General features: G+C 37.0%; 2 long non-coding RNA genes across 2 annotated transcripts; one reads left to right on the top strand and one right to left on the bottom strand.

Annotated features, from left to right (window-relative positions):
• Positions 1-134: 134 nt before the first annotated feature.
• Positions 135-2334, bottom strand: LOC122969765. Its single transcript, XR_006399081.1, has 2 exons — positions 2006-2334; positions 135-1288 (listed from the first exon to the last, which is right to left on the bottom strand). It is a non-coding gene; the product is annotated as an uncharacterized LOC122969765 (long non-coding RNA).
• On the top strand, positions 1305-19234 carry LOC122969766. The gene is made up of 3 exons (XR_006399082.1): positions 1305-2036; positions 10641-10928; positions 18646-19234. It is a non-coding gene; the product is annotated as an uncharacterized LOC122969766 (long non-coding RNA).
• The last annotated feature ends 978 nt before the right edge of the window (positions 19235-20212 follow it).

The raw sequence follows: 20212 nt of genomic DNA, 5'->3' as shown, positions 1-20212 counted from the left end.
GTATACACACACACACACACACACACACACACACACACACACACACACACACACACACACCTAATAAACTTAAAATAGGTGCTGGACCAAAGAAACAATGTAACAAAGAAAGATGAATGTCCACACACTGTAGCTTCCTTTGATGCAGTTTAATGAGACATCCACAAAAAATACACATAAAATAACAGCATCACATCCTGTCAAACACAGGGGAACAAGGTCATGAGCATAGTCTATACTTGTAACATTAATGTTCTTTTCATTATCACTGAACAGTTTATTAGGGCAGACTATTTTTATTATTAATTAGTATTACAGACAGTTATTTAGCCCATAAAATGTCAAACATGCCCGTGACAAGTTCTCAAAGCCCAGGTGATGTCTTCAATTTGCTTATTTTGTCTGACAAACTTTTCAAAAAGGATTCAACTTACAGTGGTATGACATGATGAAAAGTACACAAACATGAGAGGTTATTTGAGAGGTTGTGAGCAGCAAATGTTGGTATTTTTACATTTTTCCTCATATCAAAGACACTGTTAAACTGGTGAGGTATAACCTTGATGTGGATGCCGGTGCTCAGCTTTCTTTATGTCAAAGTGTCACTTCCAGCCAGTTCAAGTAAACAACCTTCTCTCAGCCTCTGCTGCAACTGATTCCAGCTGAGTGTAGGATGTTTACATGAACTGAGTCTGGACAACTGGATAAGAGCTACCAAAACACAAAGCTATGGCTCAAATATGACCTGCAGGATCTAACTGATAAGGTACAGGTGATATGCCTATAATTAATAAGATAAGGTGGTGATATAATACAAGCTTCACTAGACAATTACATTAGGATTTTGAAGAAGCAGGTCAGATAAATAGACATGGCACATTTGTTCATTTTTGTGGAGCTGGAGGTAGCTGGCAGCAGCAAACATCAGACTGAAAGCTCTGTGGATAGACAGCTTCCAGTCGGGGATGTTTACAGCCCCAAACTACTTAGTGCATTTGCAACCTCAGACAGTGACAATGAAATGCACAGCCAGAGATGAAGTCACAACATTGCCAACTGATGGAAAAAGACTATAAAGTTTAAAAACTTTAAACTGATCTATACTGTGGCAGCATTGTCAAGCAGGCTAAAATCTGTGCAGGCTTCAATCTGCGTGCGTAACCTTAGTAGGGACAGGAAGCAGTATGGAAATGGCCATCTGACCAGAGGAACTGCCACTGTAGAGGATGTCTGGAGTGAATGAAGATTCCAGCATCAAAGGCAATGTTGTCTGCAGTCTTATATTTTCCTAAAAATAAGAAGAAAATGCAGAAAAAAGAAATGTTAGCCTGACCCCATTCCCATTATACATGTCTAGCTGTGTAATCTTGCTGATGCTGAAGACGACTTTCAATGACAACTCACAAAGATATCCCACCACAAGCTCATTGCCAAGCATCTATTTAGTCGAATGATTAATGAGCAACAACTGCTACCCCTTTCTATGAATTATGAGTCAACTGACGCTATGAAAACTTTGTTTACCTGGACTCATTTCACTGCTTTTCAAAGATGAACGGGTTAGCTTGCTATGTTATATTAACTTGCAGCATAGGTTGAATGGCATTAGCCAGAAAACTACGAATAGGTAGATAATAATGAAACAGCGTGATGCAGTATAGCGGTGCTGTAATGTCAGTGAAGTTACACAGCTGTGAGACAGACACTGCTGCAAGGCCAGCTACTCTGTCCTATCCTGCCTGCAACACCGAGAAAAGCTAACTTAAATAGCAAGATAGCCTTAGTTAACGAGCGTCAAGTGTCGTGAGTAAAGTGCTTTCGCTGGCGAACAAGCTAAAGTAACTTTGTTTTGTGAGGCAGCCTGCCAGAGCAAACATTACAATGTGGTAACTGTTAGCACTAGCTCATGTTAGCCGACGACCTAGGCTAGCTGGCTCGCTGACATAGCTAGCTCCTGTTAGCTTGTCTGTGACCCTAACCTTCTGCTGTCTGACGTTTTCCTTACCGGCGAACAACACGAATCATCCCGAACAACAGTGAGTCAACGTCCACCGCAATGAATATGTTTGAAGTTTACGCTGATTTGGTCGTGTTGTGTCCTATTCTGGGCAGCCTGTTAAGTTTCCTTCCGTTTTCATTCACTTGTCTTTATTTTGACCTTTGGTTACTCGACACCAACATTGACGTCATTGTCATGGCAACAGAGTCCCGCCTACCGTGAGCCGGACAGAAGGAGAGTAATTGCATTTACATTTTACACTTGACATTTAGCCGTTCATTTACGCTCTCCTGAGCAGCGCCTTCCTCTGAATGCAGTTCCTTTATAAAGTTAAAATAAATGGGCAATGCTGTTACTGCTTAGTGCATTTACCAAATAGGCCTAATCCGTTTAAAGATCGCCATCAGACACGTTTTAAGATGTATATGAAATACTCTTCTTTGAATAATAATTTGTGTCTGATATGGTTTTTCCACAAAAAAAAAGCTCAGTCCTTAACATGACATCTCCTCCTTCTCCCTCATTTAAAATCCAGAATAAATGAATATGTAATTATTTTTAATTTAAAAAGTTTTTTTTTTCTGCTGCACACAACATGTGTCCTACTTCACTGAAAAGTCAGTTCTCAGTGTAAGTGTACTCGAGGCTTCAAGTTTCCATATTATTCTTGTTTAAGTTTAATATTAGACCAGGATCAGCTTCCAAAATAGTTGTGATGTCACAAATCATGGTCATAAGCCCACCTCTTAAACTTAGATTTTCAATGAACACATTGAGCTCAAGGAGCACAACTTCCCCCCTTCAGCACATGTATGTGAAGACAGGAACAAGAAGAAAAACATATTTTTGAGTGGAGGGGGACATTAAGCAATTTCACTTCTGCAGACAGAGTGGAAAAATTCCAGTTGGCTATTAATAGTGGTGGAAGAAGTATTGAGATCCTTTACTTAAGAAAAATATAAATACAGCAATGTAAAAATACTCTGTTTCAATGAAAGTATAATGCATTCAAATGTTACTTAGTCAAAAGTATTATCAGAACAATGTACAAGTACCCAAAGTAAAAGTACTCAGTAGAGAGAAGAAGAGCTCCTGTGAGAGTTATATATTATAATATTGGATTATTGATGATTTATTATCATATAATCAGAATTTCAGTGTCGTTTAACTATATAGACTTGTTTAATCTATTAGCATACAATGCTTCATATATATTATATTTACTTAATTATTGCAAATTTTACATTTGATACTAATATTTTGTTAATTTTGCAATTCCCTTATTAGAAACAATGGCAATAGAGCTCTTAAGGTTTTAAAACTTTTGTTTGTATTGTATAATCTTGATCTAAAACATATCAAGTAACTCCAGTTGTCAGATAAATGTAATTGAGTAAATAAACAATATTTTTAAGTATAAAACAACAGAAAATGGAAATACTCAAGTAAAATGAATAAAAATTGCACTCAATTACAGTACTGGAGTAAATGTACATTGAATCACTGGCTATTATTTTGTCAATGTACACTACATGTTTAAGGAATTGGTCAGCAATCTGTGTGTTTCTAGGATATATTGGCACAGACTCATTTTAATTCATCTACATAGCCTTGGTGGGCACTCAGCGAAACAGAAAGTTGTTGTTCCGTCTTTTCAACATGTCAGATAGTCTGTTACTACATAAATGTACCTAAATGTGCAATAAAAGAAGCCACTGTTTTTACTGCACATAATTATCATATACAGTCAGCTATAAAGTGCAAGTGGGCCATGAAATACCTGAACAATTTGTATATTAATCAATGATCAAAAGAAAATGAATCAATGGCAATTATAATAATAAACAGTATAACTCATGTATGAATTAATTATCAAGCATATGCTAATAAAAGTTTTAAAGCTAAAATTTTTTCAAAATTATTTTTATTTTAGCATTGTGAATTGAATCTCTCTGGCTTTTTTGATGGCCAGACAAAGTTAGTGATTTGAAGATGTCACTTTAGGCTCTGTGTGATTGGCTGTACTTATTATCTCTGTAATTTTATAGGAACAATAAGTATCTGAAAATGAAAATTGAATCGTTGGAACAGTCAGTAATAATATAAATAACTGTTACTTGCAGCCCTGATTCATCATGGTATCTGAGGGGTAGCTGAGGTATATTCAGAATCTGTAGGAAGGTGTACAGTGATATGTATTTGTGCAGATTACTGGCCTTCACTCTCCTTTTGCTTCTTACCTAACAGAGTCCACTGTTTGGTTCAATCAGTGCTTGGGGATAATGTTCAGTCCAGAACAGTTATGTGGTCTGTCAATAACCAGCTGGCAATTACTAAAAATTAACATCACTCAGACATGTCACATTTCACATGGGTGAAATGTACGTGGGTATGTAAACTGAGTGAAAATACCTTGTAGCTTTGAGCATTTACCAGCTGATGTACCTCAGTTTATGGCTCTGGCATAATGTCTCCTTGATGTTTTAAGACATGGAGTTTTATCCTACCCCTGTGTGTCAGATGATGACAAGTATGTTGACATATTTGATAAGTAGTGCATTCATTAGCCTAATAAATGGCTTCATTAGAACAGATTGTTATGTTAAATGCATCATGGTGATCAGTTTGGACAGTTTGAGCCTCTCCTTTACCTTTGCTTGCTAACAAAGGGAGCATTGTGCTGAGGTTTTCAGTAGTAACAACCATTGAGCATGCTGGCTTGCACAAGGACACATTGACAAAGTAGTTTGAGGGCTAGGGGGGAAATGTAACCTTCTTACATGATCAGAGAAATAATCAAGCCCTCATTTGAATTGTGCTGTGGTTTTTGTGAACGGCTATGTGCAATATCATCCACATGAGGTCAGGCTTGATCCATCTACTCACAATGTCTTCATTATGCAATTGAACCAAGTTCACTGTGAACTCAATGATGGATTACAGGACATTTATTCATCCATTTAATATTCAGTGCACATGAATGTGTGCTAGATTACTCTCTAAGCAACCAATTTTTGGTCAGAAATATAAAGCAAGATCAGCAAATGCAAATTTCTAAAATTCTCTCTGAACGTATAATAATAACAATATTCATTAGGTTTCCGAAAAGTGGTGTAGCCCTCGGTATCTAACACTGCTCAGGATTTCTTAATAATTCATATAACATATCTCAGTTATTTCTTATGAAAAGACGGGGCGAAGAAAATCCATCTATAACCTAACCAGGGAAATTGATTCCCTTGTCATTCTGTGTGGTCTGAAATTGCCCAGAGCTATTATGAGAGAGACTGATTTTCTCTGTGCAGTGGACTGGAACATTCTCTCCTTGTAGAGCTTTTTGCAAGATGTGAACAGATTCATAAGCAACAGCACTGCTAAAGAGATATGTTGTCATGTGCTTTCAACCAAAAACACAAAACATGTTCAACTCTTGGGACGTTTTAACCAGATGTTGTCTTTGGAAAAAGGTGAAATTCATTAATCATCATCATACATCTTCTATATGTTTCACTGAAACCTTCACAGCTGATGCACATTCTGTTTAAGATTCCTTACAAAATTATGAAATAAAATAAAATGCTTTTTAAATTATCTAGTAATCTTGTAAAATATAGTAAAGTAGGTAAAGCAGGTAAACTATCAAAAGTTGAACTTTTAACTTTTTTTAAGCAAAAATACAGATCAGCTTCAGAAGAATGCACAGGAAATTAATGTGAGTAGTTGCTAATATACAATGTAACAGTCAATATAAAAACCTTTCATTACAGATCCCTGGAATGATCAAATATAAAATTGTATTACTATCACAAGAAAAATAAATATATAATATCAAAATTTAAAAAAAATGTTGTCTCTTGCATTTTGCTGTAATGAAATTCATAATACATGACAATCAATGATATTGATGATGATTATTGACAGAAAGAATGTGTGTAAATCACGGATTTCACCTGGGACCTTGGTGTTACTACAACATTTTTGTAAAGTGATACACATAACTATAATAAGACTTAAGATATACTGTCATGCTAGCAGCTTTACTTATGGACAGCAGTGCTTAGAGCTACATGCTAACATAAGCATGCTACTCACAATGACAATGCCAATGAGCTCATGTTTAGTGGGTTTAATGTTTACTGTCTTGAAATGCTAACATGCACGAATTAGCAATTGTTCTGTTATTTGGCCGTTAAGTATTTGACAAATTTCAACTTTGACTTGATGATGGTGCTAGATGAAAGGTCAGGGGATCACCAAAGTTATTGCAATTCATTCTGAAGGAAACATGAAAGTCTGCACAGCAACTGATCCAACCAAAAATGTCAGCTAGTGTGGCTGGTAATTATTAACATTTTGTGATTATTGGTGTGGCCTTGATCTGTGTGGGAGAGAGAAGAAGAAGAAAACAATGCTATGGGACATGATACAGTCTATGGACACAATGCACTTAGTATGCTGGAATTTTTTCCACAAGCCTGCCCATGTCTGGGTGGTACTGTAACTTTAGAAATTACTTTAAGAGGATATCATGGCTTAAAAATATACAGTATGTGTGCTTAACTGACAGGTCTTTCAGCTGCAGTGATTACTGCTTGTTTGCCCTACCTCAGGATGAGCTGATATTTTCCCAGAGGCAAAGTGTCAGTGAGTGGTTAATCAGAAAAAAAAAAAAACGTCTCTTCAGGAACATATGTGTTACAACAAAGAAAATGCAACCGTGTTTTTTGCAGTCTGCAATTCTAATATCCATCATCTTCCTCTAAATCAAATTTTGTTTCACCCATATACTGTACTGAGACACTAAAGGGGTCATTTAAGGGTTAACATTAGTTTCAGAGAGATAGAGAAGTTGTCTAAGGTGTCTGATTTTCTGTATTTTTTTACACTTGTTGGTGTAAGTGTAATCACCTGCAGACAAAACTCATCATTGCTAGCATTCAGCTTCAAAGGCAGGAACTCCATCCTCCAGTAAGGACAGAGGGGTTTCTGTAGAGCGTTGTCTGCAGGGATAAAGCAGAGACTTTAGGTTGGAGCATACTCCTTAAGAACTGCTAGTTGAATGGTAGGATTGCTCCAGAAACTGGAGTGGGGGGGTTGGCCGACAGACAATATCTTTGTCCAACAGGCTTGTAGAGATGACAAAAGCGTAATCTTTTTTCATTCTTTACACAACTGTTGCTGTCACTTTTTATGTGGACAGTAAATTGCAACACCATGAATGCCTTCCAGGATAGATCATCTTAAAATATGCACCAATATCCCCATATTTAAATAATACCAAGTATTCCACCTCTCTATGACAGTTGACTTTTCACCAATTTATTATAGTACAGTTATGTTACTCAGCATTTACAGATCCTGTTTCAAAAATGAAAAGTCCCATCAGTCATATAGAGTAAAGCACCCTTAATGATTCAGACACAGTTGTGAGGTTTGGAAGGAGTTTGCTATAATAATTCAAAAGGCCCAACAATGATTGAACCTAACTCACAATTCGTGGCTTTCAAGTGTTCTAGTTGTTTCTTTGAGATTTATGAACACCCAATAATGTGCTATTCAGGGATACATTGTGTTTCTGCATGTTGGCATACAGTAGAGGCCCTTTTGTCATAAAGGTGTTTTGTACCCATTGATTGTATACCTACTTCTCTTGTTTTGACCTCTAAAAATGCAATGAAAAATAATACTTAGTTTTCTTATTATTATTGGAGGGAAAAAAATTAAAAATCCACCAAGGTAAACCAATTCCCCATATGCTGTCCCTTTACTTATAGTGAAAGTGATATTCAATAATATCTGAAAAAGCTAATAAACTGTTCACCCATCCTTTATATCCTGTTAAGCATTGCCAGAACCTAAACCTACATTCACTGGCCAGGTAAAGGTAGTAGAGTACACTCCAGGCAGGTCACCTGTCTACCACATGCATAACACATAATGTATAACATATGAATAAACAAATACATTTATTCTTATGGATAATTCAAACTGTCCAACCTCCATGTCAAAGGACTTTGGGATCGAACTGGGGCACCCACAGGAAACCAATGCAAACATTTGATGAGCCAGAACTTTCTTGCTGTGAGGGGATAATGCTGGACACTGAAGCACTGTGCTGCCTGAAACACAATGCTGTTGAACTCATCTGTTGAATACTATTGTACATATAATGCAAACATTTCCACATTTGCCTTAAAATCAAAGTTACCTTAGCAACAGTGCTGACATTTAAAATTTTCTGTAGCAATGGTGGTTGATTGCCATCCTGCAGTGCTAAACACTGTGGCTCTTCTCAGGCCACAGTGTGAACATGACATGAACACAATGTTTTTAGGCAGTCCATGGAGTTCTACAGTCATACCCAAAGGACTATGGGAGCTTTTTATACAATGGGTAGTTTCACCCATTAAATTTGATGGGTTAGCATACATACCAGCTGTGATGTTCATTCCCTTAGCTTTGTGTCCCCTTCACTCTCCTTCAAAGAAAGTGGGTTACTTGGAGGCTGACTGGGGAGTGGGATGGGGTGGGTGATATTCAGGGAACATGGAGCTATATATTCACTCCCAATAGAGCCATAGAATGGTGCACAGAGACCTGTCACATCTAGACAATAAGACCTCATGTACAATAGTTGTTTGGGGAAGCAGTTGGTTGCATGTAGTGCTGGAAAATGAACTGATAAATCTTTTATACAGTGTCTCTTTTGAGTTTCTGGGGAGTAGCACAAATCCCACACTGACAATTCTCACCTTCTCCTGCCTAATAGGTGCGCAGCATCCCTAAAACATGAACATGAATCTCAAAAACTCAATAGTTCAATACACTGACCCAGACTGAAGACATACTGAAGCAACATAAGCTTCAGGCAGCCTTCACTGAAATTCTACTTGCAAAATGATACTGAACAGCCCAGTTTTGTTTTGTTTTGTTTTTTTTGTTTTGTCTTTTTTATAATAGACTCCCAGGTTGCAAGGAAACAATATGATTAAGCAAAATAGCATAATTAACTATATCCCTTTAGAGGTGATTAAAGGGTATTTTATGATAATCACCTGCAACCTCGCGAAATTGTAAATATAAGGTTGGTCCATGGTGCAAAAGAAGGTTGGGAACCTCTGTTTTACAGAAAGAGAAGTAGATATGACCTCTGTAATAAAATAGAGCAGATATTACATCACCAACATGAGTGTCTTGGTTGAGAAAAGAAGACCAAGGCTGATTAACCCTATAGGCAGATAACAATGTCAATATTGAACAATTTTGCAAAACCCAGGCCCACACTTAATCATAACTTTTTTTTTTTTTTTTTATGCCCAATGCCAAAATTTTTAAAAGTCTTACTTTCTATAATATCTGCATATGGCAGCTACGGTATAATTAAAGTTAGAGAAATATAGTGGTTATATGACAACTAAACTATGGTAAAGGTAACTAAAACACTTGATGAAGGTCTGGGGAAGAAGTTAGGGTTGATAAGGATTAGGGTGAAGGTGAATGTTGTAGGTCTGTGACAGGACAGAAGCTTCAATCTCCTGCATGAAAGTCAGTCATCCACCACTCCGACCTGCACACACTTAATCTGCCTCTCTACATAAACAGTCTGCACTGAAAGTTGGCGCTGGACATAAATTGTGTGGAATTGTACGCACGGACTGTAAAGTGTGTGTGAAAGACTGTACAGTGTGTACTAAAGTCTTACACTTGTAAATATGGCTAAAAAAGGCTGGGTCCTGCAGGTGTTTGTAATGCTTCATTAGGGCATGTACCCAGCTGTAGACAAAGCTTTGTAAGTCATGGACCTTAAGTGATGGACCTACCTGGAGGTCTCTTATTCTTTCATCTGAAAGCAAAAGTATATCAGTCTTATAAGTCATGTTACAGCACACTAAAGCCTGTCAAATCCCCAAGTTCAAAGTTGGCTTAGAAATTCTAACACTGTGACAGCTTTTATGAAGGATCAAGTGGATTATACCCCAAGTTTTAGGTAGAGTGCACCTTTCAAGGGCTGCATGACGAGGTGATTCTCTAGCAGTTTTTACCACCAATATGAAAATGCATTTTGTAGATATACCATGATCTTCCAAACAGGTCTAATAAAGTTCACTTGTCTTAAGCATCTTATAGACAATGAATATGCGCTGAGTCATCCAGTGGAGGCTCTTACACATGAGCATCTATTTGGTTTTGCTTTGAGGCATTTTTATCCATTCAGCTAAACAATAGATTATCATGATGTTGAGGAGAGAATTATAAAGGCAGGAAGGCTACTCGTGGCACTTCCTGCATGCTCCGCTTCAATGAATAGTGTTTGCCACTTTATTGTCAAGAAAGCTATAATCCTAAATGAAACATCCTCTAAAATAATGCTGTATTTATTCACCACTGTCATAACAGTGCTTGTGAGAATTATACACATGAATTAAATTAATGCAGCTGTGCTTGAGAAGATATCATTGACTAAAAGCTTGGAATAACTCACTGCCCATACCGCTCCTCCTCAATGGCCTTGGAGGATTTATGTTTTGTGTTAAGTAAGGCTGAAGCTACTCATGTTATCTCACTCCATCAATAGCAAATACATTAACAATATCTAGTCGCTGCAAGCACACTATTAATTTACCACGACCTGTCCCTACAGGGGCAGAATGATTGTTGGAGGCCACGAGGTATATCTGCTTACCCCTCCCTGGGACATGGTGTCGCTGCTGGGGGATCAATGTCCATTGAGCATGGACAAAGAGGGGCAGGCAGGCAGCCAAGCAGCCGGCTGGAGGAAGCCCTCAACCTCAGCTCGAGTGACGCTGTCACCTAAGAGGTCCCAGCAGGCCCTGCAGAGACAGAGAGGGATGTGCCGCCTGATGCTGGAGCCATGTCCTTTCACACGGAAACATGGGTCATCGTTCCTCAAAGGTTGAAGAGGACAGAGGTAATAGATATTGCAAGCTCCGGTTCATGACAGGAAAAACCCAGACCGCCATTGACAGTTAACTGTCAGTCCATCATTATGACACTTGTCACTTTGAGAAGTATCTCAATCAAAGTGACACTATGTAACATTTGAAAGAAGAAATGACACTTTCTTCCTCTTACAAATGAAAAGTTAAATGTATAAGCAATAACAAACCCTTTATCATTTCAGTACACTCAGGGGTTTGGAGCCTTACTTTACCTAGTATGACCAGCCGCTTATGGTAGCTAATGTGAGCAAACTTTTAGTAGATATTGCTCCAGTGACCAGTGTGATCAGTAATGAGTAGTGGAAGGTATTACAATTTGAAATATAATAATTACATTACAGTTACTAATCTCAGTAATGCTCCTTTTCTGTAACTATGTGGGGATCAGTTTGTTCACCTTCTTACCAGGAGTTTGACGGTGAGTTAATATCTGTTTGTTCTCTGTGTGTTCAGCAGATAAAGTGGTCTGGGATGTGTTAGCTTGCTGCAGGGGTTGTAGGTGTGGGGTGGTGGTTAGCCTCTACCAAAGGCCAGACTCCCTGTAATTCCAATATTGCCATATTTACCTGTTAGCTAACTGCTAACTTTCGCCATTGGCAATCCTTCAGTTAGGTAGTCAGGAAACTGGTTTTGTTCAGTGTTGGAGGGTGTGTGAGCTTCACTTTCTGGAGTGCTACAGCGTGTGTTCACCATTGCCAACGTTAAGCTAGCTGTTGATGGTCAGGACATACCAAAAACTCCAAAATGTAGGCTGGTTGCTTCTTAAAACAGTTCCTTGTCCATTTCTACATCTGGTAAATAGAGAAGATGTATTGTTAAAGAAGAAATAAGAAGAAATAATTACTTTTTCATTGAATAATATGTAATGAGCAGTTGATCAAAATTTCTTTAAGCAACTTGCCCAAACAGAAGAGTTATGACTCATGCTACATTCTAGCATCTACCAGTATCCTATAAGTACCAGCAGCAAAAGTTGCATAGTCCCAACTTAATGTTGGGTTAATTTACATTCACATTTATTCATGCAGACATATTTGTCCAAAGTGACATACAAATGAGGTATAAACCAGCCACAGTAGACCAAAGAGAAGATTAAAAAATAGCAAAATAAGAGTTATTATGATGTCAGTGAGTCAGTGTTTTGTGTGTAAAGCCACTGTTCAATTTGAAAAAGAAAATCCATATTCAAAAAGGAAAAACAGGATTACTGATGTAATCTAACACTCAGTAGCTTCCAACAGCTTCCTGGCTCCTCTTCGCATGAACCTCTCTTGTGACCTCTCCAATTCAACAAAGACCAGTGCAAGTTTTTCCACCCTGCTGCTGTATAAATAAGAGAGTGTATGTTGGAGCTGATACCCCCTGGAGAAAAGCTACTGCATCAGCAAGTTCCTCAACCTCATGGCTGTTGCCCTCAGTGAGGGTTAAAGGTCAATGATAGAGCAATCGCAAGCAGAACATGTAACACTAGGGTTTGCGATAGTGCCTGGTTTGGAATTCACTTTGTGGAAGTGTGTAAATAAAGGATAGAGTATAATACAAATCCTAGGAATAAGATACCAGGATTTATAGAAACTGTTCTTTTGCAGCAAACCTCAGTGTGGGCAGATAGTTATTCCAGTGGGTGGTCAGCCTGCAAGAACGGTGAAACAAAGCTTCCCAGCAAATAGTTTCGACATTGAAATGTCAGACAAGCAGAAAATTGAGTCTTTGATCTATTCCATCATGAGGGATCACTTGGTCATATCAAAATCATGGCTCAAAGGATGTGTTATGCATGTGAAAGCACATCATGAATCAAAGGAGGGATACTTGCGCTATGTTAATAGGAGTAATCAAATTCAATGTGATTTTGCGGTAATAAATTCTGATTCTTTCATCTTTTCTCATTTAGCTGTTTCACACCAAAACAGTCTCGCACGTTTTCTCTGAAAAGCCACAATTCCATACTCGTGACATTCGCGGCTGCCAGCCTGCAAATGCTCTTGCAAAGGGCCTCACTTGATGTGCCTTTGTCTTTGCTGTTGCTCTGGAGGGGATTGAAATTCCTTGTGTGAAATGATATTTGAAGTGATTAAAGAGAGTCATTCAGTGGAGCTGACAGTTCTAATGGAGAGCAGAAACCGCTCGTCCACCCCAAATAGCCAGACAGGCCTCCTGACAGCTGCTGGAGGAGCTCAGTAAGACTCTGCTGCGGAACAAAGTGCCAAGGGGTATATTCTCTATGATCTGACTTACAAAGGCGCTATTTGTTTTGTTGCTAATGCTGGATGAGGGACAAAAAAACAGAGACAGTGAATACACAGCTTTTTATTTATTTATTTTTCTATTTGGCACCATAAACTCATGAAATATTGGTAGTTTACCAACTCACTGCAGGTGGTCATGTGCTTAGAAATAATTTTTGAATGAAATGTATCCCAGAAATAATGTAGAGCAGGCTTCTTTCTTACACTTCATTATACTGAAGTCCTACAAAATGTCAGATGCCAATGTAGAGTGTAGCAAGTAGGTTTTAACTTTTAAATCAAACAAAGAAGACATTTCTCTACAAGTAGCATCACTTTAGTACCAATTAAGAGCGCTTTTAATGTTTTGTTCATATTTGTCATCCTGACACTCCGTATGAAGGTGGAAAACTTTGAAAGGGATGATGAGCACTGCAACAGCTGAACACATAACCGAATTCCTTCCAAAACTGCAAAGTTTTACTGGAAAAAAAAAAAGACTTTAAAACTACAAACCAGTTGACCAAAAAAACTCAAAGCTCAAAAAAACTTAAGACTTAAAGCAAAAAATAAACAAGCTGCCATCTCCTCTCATACCAGACAAGTGACTGGTATTTTTATCATCTCAGCCTCATCTACACTGGAATGTACTATCTGCCATGCAGGTAAGCACAGGGGTGAGATTAACTGATGCAACTGTTCAAAGACTACGCAATAACAAACAAAATGTAGATATTTATGGTTGAAAACAAGTAGGCATGAGCACACATGAGTGCACTAATTGTAATAGAAAGGTGCTGTGCACCACACAGGTGTTTTCACTTTTGCTAATTAGACCTCTGCTCTGGTGTAAACTTTCCTTCACCAACAGGTGCAACAAAGCTATCAGGAGAGTCAGGCAGATGTCAGTCAAGCATAGGCTGTCCACACCACACAGCACAGAGAATGGTCTTATTAGGCAACAAAGTGGAAACACCTGTGTGGGTGTACCATGCTGCGGAGGTGCTTTAGTTGGTAAAAAAACAAAAAAATGAATAATTAAACACTAAAACTAGATAATGTTGTGGGGTAATCTTTTCAATTGTTTCCAGTGAAAAGGGAAAAAAGCAGATATTTTGACTTGTCAAACACAGGCGTAAATAATAACCCACTAATTAATGATGGCTGCAGTCCATTCAGATATGCCTGAGCAGTCCTGTTGACTCACTGGCACAGATCAATATAACAGAGCCATCATTAATGTTATTAGTTACACCTGTGCTTTTCATACTGAGAAAAGATGCTGTACCTTGTCCAAATTCCTCACCACAATGCAAAATAGCATGAGATATGTATTATCACTGATTGTCATACTGTGTTTGCAGTTATCATCCATTTTTATGTACTTTACCATTTTGTACAACAGCAAATACAACACAACACAATACAATACAATACAATACAATACAATATGCATGTTGATAGAAAGCTTCTGCCAATTAAATGAATGTTTTTTTTCCAAAAATGTAGTACTCTATTCAGTTGTCTCACCACCACTTGCATTTTAAAAATGTTTTTCAACTGTGTGCAGCTCTTTAATGGTTTTTCAATCTAGTGTTTTTATGAACACGTGCTCAAAACCCACTTAGAATCAATGCATAGTTTGAAATTGTATTTTTAATTGATTGATTTTTAATTAATATAATATATTATATAATATGCTTTAGGTACTGTCACTTTTTAATCTTCCAAAGTTTCCTATATTTTTAACTCAACTTATTTATTTTTATGTTTATTCTTCCTTTTAATTACTTTTTAATCTTGTTTTTTAAACACCCTCCTGTAAAGCACCTATAAATTGCATTCCTAATACTCAGTAAATAATGTTGATTGTACTGGTTATTGGGATGATTCTCACATCAAAATAATCAAAACTTAATTTAACACTTGAGATCACTTTGGGACACCTATCTGTGAGAAATGTTGGCACTCGTCAATTCTAAATGCTTGTCACTTAGCAACAGTTTTTTTAATATAAGAAATGTGCTGACACAACGGCCTCATACAAAGAGAATGTATTTCCAAAGCAAATCACCGTTCCAGTGTAATTTTCAGGTTCAGATCATCTCGCAGGTGTAAAAAGAATGTGATTCCTCACTGACAGAACGCTGTGTCCAAACTGTCAAGCAATCCGCTGATACCCCGGGGCCTCAGCACTTATTCCTAACATTCCCACTTTAAAATATAAATATGCTGCTTGGGAGAGAGAGCCACCCCCCCTCCCACACACACACACACACACACACATACACTCCCATTTTTTCTTTCTATAGTTAACAAGGGCTAATGGAGGTTTGCTGTCCAGGTTACTGTACATCTTCTTCTCCCCCAACTCCTCAGCAGTTTTTGGTAAATTCATCTCTTTAATTTAAGGATTAACAATGTTTAAATATCCAGCCAAGTCTGGAATTGGTGTAATGTTATATTACACTATTTTATTTGATATTTTGAAAATGTATTTCACTTTAAGAATTTTGCCTTATTCCAGAAAATGAAAGACTACAATATGTGTCCTTTCTTTTTACACATGCTGTATTTTAGGTTTGCCAGATGAAAGCTTTTTCTCACCATCTGTAATTGCCCCTGGACATGAAACATGTTCATTATTTGAGAAAAAAGACATAGAACAGTGAAAAAGAGAAGGCTTGTGTGCGCAGTGTGATTTTTTTCTCCCATTAAAAGTGCTTGGAGATATTTCATTTTCAATGGTTATTCTATAAATTGTTACCCTTTCTTTTCACTGTCTACATCTGTAAAAGTGTTTGATCTCCTGTTCAGAAATCCCCTCTTCTGTTTAACATCATAACTCCTGAGGCAAGATGGATGAACAGTTGCGTTGACTCATTATACGCTGCAAACGGACAAACCTCTACATGCATATTTATTCGTAGATGTAACAATGGTTTTTTTTTTTTTTTTTTTACACCAAATAAATAGTGTTCAAGCCATTCATATACAGCATAAGCCATGACTGGTTCATTTACGGCATTATTCATTATTCACTTCACACTCTGCTTCTCAATTAACTCATTCATTCACGATGTGGAAACAGTGACGAGAATAACAGTCTGACTGCAGCTGTTAAGTCGATAATTACATTGCAGCTGAGAATAACTGCTGGATATACAAGGACATCAGATTTTGAGAGACACTAGTTTCTAATAAAAGACAGTTTCCTAAATTATAAGTTAGTTTAAAACTTGATGCCAAAGAAATAAGTTGAGATCATTTTGCAATAACCTTACGCAAGAAGTAAAGCACTGGTAAATGTCTGAGCTTTCATTTATGATGTTTTTTTTAATTTTTATATTACTACTTTGAAAATATATAAATGTATAACTTATTTATCACCACCATTCAATCATGTTAATGAAAAATGTATCTGCTGTGCTAAAACAAATACTGCGACATTACTACTGTTGAAACTGTATGTAAACTCAATTAACTCCTTAAACCTTGCCTGACATACTGATGGGTCCATCATTATGACAAAATTTTACTTGTGCTAATAAGAATGATTCAAACTACATTTTAATGTAGCATGTAGCATTTAATGGGATTGTTCAGCCATAAAAAACTGAACAGTGTCTAGAATATATCAGATATACTGTATGTCATGTGTGTCATATGTACAGCTTCATGTGTTGAACAAGCAGATACAGAATATTTCACTAATTTTTTCATGCAGCTTATGCTTGTTCAAAAGCAGAATGGAAGAGGTTGAAGCTGCACTAATAAATATCTTTATATTAACCATGCATCAAATGATTATGTGTGATGTGAAGGGTCCCTTTCATAGTGATGAACCCACAGAGAATCATCACCTGACTTTGCAGTTTTACCCAACGTTTCCAGCAGAAGTTAAATCCAATCATCATAGATAAGTGCATTAAATGTGAAAAAAGAGTCATTCATATCATTTTTGATGGGAATGTCCTGTTATGAAAGATTTTTAGAAGAAAGTGATACTTTATGTTTCTCATGTTGCTAATTATGATCTTCCTTTATGCCCCAAGTTATGTTCACTTGGTATATTTCCTACTGTATGTAACTGAAGTTGTGAGAAGAAAAACATCCATATTTTTGCTATCTACACACCAAATATACCATTGCTGTGTGCTGGAAAAATCCACTCATATGCGTGTGTGAATACATCCTGTTTTTTGGTTTGTGTGTGTGTGTGTGATTGGGCAATATGCGTCCATGAATTTGGGGGGGTGGTGCTTCTGAAGGAGCATTAAGGGAAGGGTGCATTTGTTTCAGTGTTTAATTCAGTATCAACAATATTTCTCCATAATGACTGACTCCACCTTTAAATTCATCATTTGGACACAAACACAGTTTGAAATGAACACTAATGTTGCTCTTTTTCTGCTGTGGTGTGTGTAACATGTTTCCCAAATCAACTTTTTAAGGTGATAATGTGCCAGTGATATTTACAGCTTAGTTCTGCTGACTAGTGGCAAAAAAGGGGAAAATAATGGATTAAATAACTACCGCACGTGTAACATGAAAGGTCTTGCTTACAGAGAATTATCAGCTGACTCTGCAGTTGCCCTCAGCTCTACGGAACATTTTAGCATTTTCCTGCAACCTCAATGTTTTGGTTTTCACTCTCATTGCTCCAAATCAATTATTGCTGCTTTAAGGTTTGTAACAGGCTGAACTTCAGCATCCTTTTACTGCATTTAATTTTTTACCTTTTTTTTTTTTTCTTTTACATCAATTTTACAAATCGATGTAATGCATATAGACATGTTAACAGATATGATAAACATGTTGAAAAGATGAAGCGCTGAATGAAAAATTACAGGACATCCACATTTCTAGTGGATGTTCTGTAACTTGAGACACTTAAACAGATGAATTCCTCTTTACTTTAGTGCTGTTGAATAATATATTCCAGGTTATGATTTTCTTCGACCTAAAATTAATATATAATATTACAAATACAGATCTTCATGTGTTATCATCTTTTCAGTGCATTTTAAAGTAACCAAATCTTTTAGCCAGACAGACTTACAGTGAGTGAACAGCTTGGCGTTTGATGGATATTGAATTCATGGAGATCGAACTTGTGACCTTCCTGTTACCTCTCTGTTACAGGATGAACTCTTGAACCATTAGGTTGCCCTGCCACTTAAGGAAACCTTAGTGGTGAATACTGCAGTCATTACTTGTTCCCTTGTGAGTTTTTTCTGCCTTTACAACTTGTATTCTCCATATATCTCACATTTTCTAGGGGAATTACTTTCAGATAGAGGAAGTGTAGCAAATTCTCTGTTAAACAGTTTTTGTTTTTCAGTTTCATTTCAGAAATCAAACTTTACACAGAGAGAAATGTACAGAATTGGTATTGCTTTTACATCTTGATCCCAGAATGAATAAAAATTATGTGTTTCTTTCTTTCTTTTCCAAGGCTGATGAGGCAGCCCACGTACTGTATGAAGGGAGGTGGAGGATTTGGCTAACAGCAATCTCATCCCCACAGATCAGTTGTCTAGACTGGGCAGGTAAATCCTCTTCTCAACCCTTTGCTCTCGCTGCCTTCAACACCATCTTTGATTCATCATCACAGCTCCTAATAGCTAACACAACTAGTTTCCTCAGCCCCTTATTTTCATTTAGACATTGCTTTCTTCCATCAAACAGAATGAAAATAAACAGCGATTTACACTGTTGATACTTTTCAGATACACTGGTTTTCATTCTGTACGCTAACAACTTTCCCACTTTTTTTTCACATGTTGTCACCTACCACTATATGTGATGGTGTTTGTTCAACAGTGAAAAATGAATTTCGCACGTGGTCAAAACGTGCTTTGATTTGACATCAGTGTAAGTGTTGTGGATTTAAATATCCTTCTCAAACGCTCTATGGTGGTTCATTCCTTAATTTAGGATGTCACAGGCACGTAATGCTCCATTAACAGCTGGCTTGATCATTTAAAACAGATGACTGTGCGAGCACACATGTTGGACTTCTGGGCATATGGGTGCTGCTTTAATAAATCACTTTAATTCAGTCTGCGTGATCCTCTTTCTTCAGAGGTGTTTTTGGAGGACTGCATGTTGACTGTGTTTTTAGAACTGATTCTGCTGTTATCAGTCAGTGATAAAGTAAAGCAAAATTGATATTCATTTAAGTGGAATCATAAGAAATGTGTCAGAATAAATGCAAGAGTAAATTAATTCATGTTGCAAAAAAGAGAACTTACACATTGCAAATTATTTCTAAGGTCAATAATGAACCTTTGAGCTCAATATTTCTGCTGTTGATGGTGGTTTTGTCTTTATCTCTGATAGACACCATACAGCTTTAAATGTGCAAACTAGTTTAGTTAAAAAGGTGACATTTCTCAATTACAATATATTCACCATACTAAGAGCATCATGCAGCAAACTGTAAAAAACGAAATAATAAAACTAATAAATTAAATCCAGACATTATCTGTTTTAACTCAGTAAGTGACATGTAGTGACACTGATAATAAATTAAAAACCAACATGGAACAAACCAAATGTCAAATGACCAAAAAAAAAAAAAAGATCAGAAAACTAAATATTACAGTTACAGCCAAAAAAGGCAAAATGTCTTTAAAACGTAGCTTATAATTGTCTCATAAACAAATGTGAAAAAATATGATATTTAAAGCTGCACTTATAAATATTTTTAGATTTAAAATAGAAATAATTGCTACTTGTAGTATGAAAGGGCTCATTCATTCTTGGTGTGGAGCATTTTAGCATCTTTCAGCTCTTGTTTTGGTTTTATGGCTCTCAGTGTCACTTCCAGCATCAGCAGGCAGCTGTTTGCAGCCAAAAAGCATTAAAACCTACTATATGCTAGATGCCAGCAGCAACGGCAGCAGTGGCCACGTATAAAGTTCCCAAGCCAGATATTTCCCTCAGGAGTTGGTGGAGACCAAAACAGAGCTAAAAGAAGAAAAAACATTGAATTTTGGGTGACCAAAAATACAATGTTA

Source organism: Thunnus albacares, chromosome 19 (genome assembly GCF_914725855.1).
Source record: "Thunnus albacares chromosome 19, fThuAlb1.1, whole genome shotgun sequence".
In the NCBI taxonomy this organism is placed as follows: Eukaryota; Metazoa; Chordata; class Actinopteri; order Scombriformes; family Scombridae; genus Thunnus; species Thunnus albacares.
This window is presented reverse-complemented; position numbering and strand designations above follow the sequence as displayed.